Genomic DNA, 7610 nt, shown 5'->3' with positions numbered 1-7610 from the left:
TCCACATGAGTATAAAATAAAAAACAAAAGCGGTGTATGAAATAGCCAAAGCACAATCTAAAAAAACAATATACAAATATTTTATGCACACACATATCTGTTCTACAATGTTGGTTTAGTCTTCCATATCTGTTTTATCACTGTAAGAATAGCAATAAGTATTTTCATCGTATTTTTACCATTAATATTCTGCTCAGGAAAAACAATTCTCGTTAATATGATTTTTATGTTGTTAATTAATAAAAAACCATGGTTTATATCATTTTAAAAATGTTAAATGTTAAGAAAAGTGTATGTGATTGAATACGGATGTAAGGCTTGTTCTTCCTGCACCCCACGTTTTTCTTCCTGCACCCCCACAATTTTAAATATTTCAACATTAACCTTGAGCAAAAATTTGAAAAGGGCAACGTTCAGCACTTCCATAGTCACTGCTCATCTTCATCCTTGGTTTTCAAGTGTTGTGGAGGTTCTTCATAATTGTTGGAAGCAAGGCGGAGGAGTACACAACGTTGCCGAAGTGTTGTATGGGTTATAGAGGTAAGAGTAAAGGTTTTTTTTAAGAAACACGGTGGTTATGGAAATTTCAGGATTATCGGATATCGGGATCCGGTAATACCTTCCAGATTCATGAATCCAGAATAAATGAAATAATGTGTTCCGGATGAGGGGGTGCTCCATAAGTAAAATGTCATAATATGTTGTTCTCCAGATTTCTGAATCCATAAGCTTAAATTTCATTACGGATGGGTTGATCCGGTACAGTATTTTGTGTTATGGATTCATGAATTCGGAATGCTTTACTTGCATTATGGAGTTATGAATCCGGAATTGTATTATGTTATGGTGCATTCCGGATTCATGAATCCGGAATGGTTTTTTTGTGTTATGGTGCATTTCGGATTCATGAATCCGGAATGGTTTTTTTGTGTTATGGATTCCTGAATCTGGAATAGTCTTTTTGAGTTATGGATTGTTGGATCCGGAATGATTTTTTTCACTTATGGATTCATGGATCCGGAATGCAATAATTTTGTTTTATTTTTTTTTATTTGTAGAAGCATGGACAGTAGTGAAGAATTTGAACAACAATTATATGATGGTGTGAATGTGTGGGATGATGATGATATTGAGAATTCATTATCTAAATCGAAGGGATATGAATGTACAGATGCGTTTACTACAGATGAGGTAAAGTTAAGTTTGTAAAGTATTTTTAAGTTGTTTGTTAATTAGTAAATAATTTGTTATGGTAACTTTTGTAGGTATTTCGTACTCGGGATGAACTCCTAAAGTGGGTTAGAAAAGTTGCGTTTGACATTGGTTTTTGTATTGTGATATTGAGATCGGATACTTCAACTGGCCAACGAGGAAGGAAAACATTTGTGTTATTAGGTTGTGATAGAAGAGGTCAATACAAACAATATAAGAAGGATTTACAGGTTATTGAGAGTGGAACTAGGAAATGTGGTTGTCCTTTCAGATTACGAGGGTATCCAGTAAAGAGTGGTGAAAGGTGGATATTGAAATTAATTTGTGGGTCTCATAATCATGAGTTGGCAAATATATTGGTTGGTCATCCATATGTTGGTAGGTTCACATGTAGTGAGAAGTCAATGCTTATGGACATGACAGACAGTTCGGTGAAGCCTACAAATATTTTGCTGACAATGAAAGAGCATAATGAGAAAAATGTGAGCACAATAAAGCAAGTTTATAATGCACGATATATGTACAAAAAATCAGTACGAGGTGATAGAACTGAAATGCAACAATTGATGATGTTACTTGAGCGTGATATGTATGTCCATTGGTTTAGGTTTGAAGAAGGGACAAATGTTGTGCAAGATTTATTTTGGACACACCCTGATTCAGTGAAGCTATTGAATGCCTTTAACATTGTATTGATGATGGACAGTACCTATAAAACTAATAGGTATAGAATGCCCTTGTTTGAAGTTGTTGGTGTAACCTCAACGGGATTGACCTTCAGTGCTGCATTTATGTTACTCGCATCATAACGTCATCATAACTTTGTATGGGCCCTTAAGAAGCTGAAAGGTTTGTTTTTTAGATTTGATTCATACCCGAAGGTTGTGGTTAGTGATAGAGATATTGCTCTAATGAATGCAATAAATGTTGTGTTTCCCGAAGCTGCTAATTTGTTATGTCGTTTTCACATTGATAAAAATGTTAAAGCTAAATGTAAAATGATTGTTCATCCAAAAGAGGCATGGGATCAAGTGATGGAATCTTGGGGAGCAATTGTTGATTGTGAAAATGTAGAGTCCTATGAACATCGTATTGAGGCATTTAATGTTGTTTGTTCACCATGGCCTATATTTACTGAATATGTGATTAGTACTTGGTTAAATCCACATAAAGAAAAGTTTGTTAAGGCTTGGACGGATGAAGTCATGCACTTAGGCAACACGACAAGTAATAGGGTTGAGGCTGCACATTGGAGTTTAAAGAGGATCCTTGAGACGTCAATGGGAGACTTATGCTTTTGTTGGGAATCCATTAATAAGATGATCATCTTGCAACATAATGCAATTAAATCTTCATTTGAAAAGAGTTTGCATGTAGTGAGTCATGTCTTCAATGTAACAAGATATAAGAAATTGATTGGCTTCGTATCGAAATATGCCTTGCAGTATGTTGCAGAAGAGAGTGATCGAGTTCAATATGGTTTAGATAAATCTCGTTGTGGGTGCACCATTAGATCTACTCATGGCCTTCCTTGTGCTTGTGAATTGGCTTCCTTTGGTGTGGGTAGCATACCATTGCAGTCAGTGCATCTCATTTGGACACGATTAAGCTTTTTAGATATTTCAAGTGATGATACTTCAGCAGAGTTGTTCATCCAACAAGAGTGGGCTGTCATCATGAATCGTTTCAAGGAGGTTGACATGGCTGGTAAGATTAACATCAAAGCCAAATTACGTGAGATTGCCTATCCAGATAACACATCTTTATGTCCACCAAGGGAGAAAGTCAAAACAAAAGGTGCACTAAAAGGGCGTCAGAGTAAATTTGGTAGATCAACGAAGCGAATTCCTTCTTACTTTGAACATGTTGATGCCATTCTTTCACAACATGATAGTTCATCTAGTTTGAAATGTAGCAAGGGATTTATTTCAGAGACTCCTCCGACCAAATCAATACCAATGCTACAACAATTTCCGGTGGAAATTCATCCTTACATTGTTGATATTGTTGATGTTAAGGTTGACGGTCATTGTGGCTATCGTGCGGTTGGTGCATTATTGGGTATGGGAGAGGAGTCATAGGCTATTGTACGCATGAACTTGCATAAAGAACTTTGTCAAGGGCGTCAAGAATATATTGATTTGTTTGGCGGGGATGAACGATTTGAATTTTTGAAAAATTCACTTCTAGTTGACCACATGGTAATTGTATTCATTCTAAATGATGTTATTAATTGTAAAAAGGTGTATAAGTGGATTAACTTGTTACATTTTATTCTGTTTGCAGATAAGTATAGATAAGTGGATGACAATACCAGATATGGGATACGTTATTGTAAATCGATATAATGTGATTGTTGTGTGTTTATCTCTTAAACAATCATTGACTATTTTTCCATTAAGATCCCAACCTCCAACAGATTTTAATCATCACCGCATCATCTGTATTGGACATGTTCATGGAAATCATTTTGTTCAGGTTTGTTAAACTTCATTATCAATGAATTTTAGGAATCATAGAAAAACATAATTAATGACATTGCTTACAATTTTTAACAGGTTTAGTTGCAAGAAGGTTGCCCGATTCCACCAACAGATATTTTATGGTCTACTCATTGTTATCCAATTGCCAAAATGTGGTGTTCATATTATACTAGTCGGATGCAAATGTTTACACAAATTATGTCCATTAGACGACATTTATAGTTGTAATTGCATTGATAAATGAATATGTTAACATTCTGACTATTATAAATGCGGAAGAAGAATTGTCTAATTTCATAACCAAAGTGTTCATTCATCAAATTCAAAAATAATTGTAAACTAAGTCTTTCTTCAGGAAATTAAAATACATAACAACAACTAAAATGATGATCATCATCAACGTCCGTGTCGTCGTCTGCGGACATACACAGACATGTCCTCAGTGGCTGATTGGGCTAGCATCAAGGCTGTCTGTGTCCCTTCCCATGCAGGTGAATCCTCGGTTAGATGACCATCATCTATAATCAACTGCAAGGTGGATGCTATTCTTCTACAAAGACCCTACAATTATAAACAAATTACATTAATTGCAATTGAGCATGTATTATTTAAATAAGCAAGTAATAAGTTCTTACCACTGCGGGATGCTCAGAGATAGTATCATTCCCGCCCTGACGTCATCCATAATGGGTAATCACCGGAGGTCGATCATCCTCAGCCATCTGGATGATATATGGGTGTGATATAGACCGGAACCACTCCAAATATGCAGGAACACGGGTTCCAACATCAGCTGCTAATACTACACCCTGTACGAGGTTAGCATTATAATCTAACCATCGATGGTCGATATCAGATGTGGATGGATCGCCATGATGAACGGTGGTTGGGTGACTAGGGATACACTGTATATATCCAAACTGTCTGAGTACACGTTCAGGGAAATGCATCTGCCTACAAACCCTCAACCGAATGTACCCGGAAAATAATGAAATCCACTCAAAAGGACGCACCGCTCTATGCTCTTCATAGGGTATCCATTGAACAACACCAACACAAAGGCTATCTAATTGCATCCGAACTGAGGCAAGTGTGGACAACCTACTCCCGACCACATATTTCATACACCGCGGCTCATCCTCAACATAGGCATCCCGAAGCTGTCGGTGTCCAATACTCGGAAAGTGCTCATATATACATGATGAAAATAGCGTGACATACCCAGCTAACTGTCTAGTATTTGCATAGGAACCATCTCCCAACTGCTCATACATGTGGGTCAAAGTAGCTGCTGCCCACGAGTATCCTCCGGTGTGCCTTAAATCTACAAATAATCCCAAGTAGGATACACTAACCGACGTAGCACTCTTATCTGCAAAGATGGTGCAACCTACTAGGTGTAGCAAATATGCCCGTGCAGCAACAGTCCATTGTCTCCTGGTACATGCGTCCTCATACATCTCCCTCAACCAGCTTAGACGCACATGTCCACCCCGACAATGACGAGTCTCAGCAGCTACTACTCCCCGATCTACACGAAGTGAATCAACAAGCAAATCGGTCGTCGTAGTTGTATTCAAGCTCGGATACGTGTAGAATTGCCCCATAATTGGGTGGTGCAACAAATTCGACACATCATCCAATGTGATGGTCAACTCACCTACAAGCAGATGAAATGAATTTGTCTCTGGGTGCCACCTTTCTACAAAGGCACACAACAGTCCTTTGTCTATCGTGTCATAGCTTGCCCCAATAAGTGCAGCTAAACCTGACAACTCCACTGCAGGTAGTATCCGAGGATGAGGAGCACCCATCTTACTCATTTTTCGGCCATGAGACACCGATTTTAACTCTACTCGATCCTAATTTAACCAACCAAAATCATATACAATTTAATGAATGAAAGTCATATCAAATTAACAATGAACAAGTATAATATTACAACATATTTACTTACCACACCATTCAATAATTGCATGGCCACATGGTCTTCATAACCTGTCAATAGTGTCCCATCCCGTGGACCTTCAGGATAACCTTCACCTTCTATTTCAGGTACGTCTTCATCCTCCACCTCCATTTGGGGTTCAACTTCTTCAAGTTCAACATCAACATCTTCTGCATCTTCATGTTCAACATGTTCTTCATCTTCATTAACATGTCTTCTTCTTCTTCTTCTTCTTCTTCTTCTAACAGAGGCTGTGGGACGTAGACGATCACCTTGTGAACCTCCTCCCCTAGTCTTCACCATTTCTGTTCAATTACACCATTCAAGTTAGATTCAGCTTATATTCATAAACCTGCAGAAATTTGCATGTGGTACCCTGCACTAACAGTGTACATGTCATCTAATTATAATCTTTTATAAAGTATACCTGAACATTTGATGAACCTTTCCTTGGTTTCCGAAAATGCTTAGCTATTTTTAGAGGTAAAGGAGAAGTTCCAAGCAAAAAAAAAAACGAAGCAAAAAAATAGAGGAATAGTAAGCAGAGGTCTACTGAGTTTTGCTACATATAAACACTACCGGATTCCTAAATCCGGACTACTACCGGATCAACAAATCCGGAAAGGTCACGAATCCTCACATCTGGGAAACTAACGGATCCACAAATCCAGGAAAGTACCGGATCCCCAAATTCGAAAATCTACCGGATTCTGTGATTTGGAACGTGAAATAACATTTACAGAAACAACAATCCATGAAAAAAACGGATATCAAAATCTGGAACACATGAATGTACTTACCTTTATGAATGAGAGATGGATGAGATTTGGAAGAAGAAGCTATTGCAAAACCGAGATTCAATGTGTGTTGCGCCGCTGAAGAATACGCTGTGCTATCGAAGAAGACGATCTCCACGCACAAATGGCAACCATTTTAAGTTTTTAGGGTTTTATTACATTAAGGGTAATTTTGGAATTTCAAAAATTTTAAAGGGTAATTTTGTCTTTGCACAAGAGTGTGGGGGTGCAGGAAGAAAAATGTGGGGATGCAGGAAGAAACTGCCCGGATGGAAAGTTATTTTATATCATTTTGGGCCTTGGCCCTCTCGGGCACTTCGCCTTAGTGCCGATCCATTAAAAAAAAACCGACAAATTCTCCTTGCATCTCCATTCCTTCTTCAGCTTCTTCTTTCTGCACCCCCACGTTTTTCTTCCTGCACCCCCAAAATTTTAAAAATTCCAACATTACCCTTGACCTAAAATTTGAAAAGGGCACCGTTCTGCATTTCCACAATCACTAATCATCTTTATCCTTAGGTATCAACTGCAATGTCAAATTTAAATAAAGTTTACTACAAAACACTACAAAACCTAGTATAATTGTTGACCCAAACACTAAATAAAGTTTAAATATAATACCAAGAAAAACACAACAAAACATTGACCCAATATAATTGTTGTTTACTAATTTGAGTAACACAAGCACAAAGAGCAACTCATTATTTCGGACACATCAATCCAATACAATACCGGATCCATAAATTCGGAAGCTTATCGGATCCATAAATTTGGAAGCTTACCGGATCCCGAAATCCAGAACATTCCCAGAATCAGAAATTCGAGATTTTACCAGATCCATAAGTTCGGAATGTGAAAAAATGATTACGGAAACATAAATCCATGGAAAAAACGGATTTGTAAATCCGAAAAACAAAGAAATTTACTTACTTCTTTGTGAAGAGCACTCTAGATCACCAAAAAGGAATGTGTGAGATTGAAAGAAGAATGTTGTGGAGGTGCCGCTGCTATGTTGTTGTGGGAGAGGAAGAAAAACGCTGCGCAAATGAGAAAATCAACGCTGCCTTCATTTTAGGGTTTTTTCATATTAGGGATATGTTTGGAATTTTGAAAACTAATAAGGGTGATTTCGTCTTTGTATAAGAGTGTGGGTTGCAGGAAGAAAAAAGT

At 37.6% G+C, this 7610-nt stretch overlaps 1 pseudogene; it reads left to right on the top strand.

Annotated features, from left to right (window-relative positions):
* Positions 1–1062: 1062 nt before the first annotated feature.
* On the top strand, positions 1063–3776 carry LOC137805590 (uncharacterized; annotated as a pseudogene).
* Positions 3777–7610: the final 3834 nt, after the last annotated feature.

Source organism: Phaseolus vulgaris, chromosome 3 (genome assembly GCF_051622355.1).
Source record: "Phaseolus vulgaris cultivar YP4 chromosome 3, ASM5162235v1, whole genome shotgun sequence".
Taxonomy (NCBI): Eukaryota; Viridiplantae; Streptophyta; class Magnoliopsida; order Fabales; family Fabaceae; genus Phaseolus; species Phaseolus vulgaris.
This window is presented reverse-complemented; position numbering and strand designations above follow the sequence as displayed.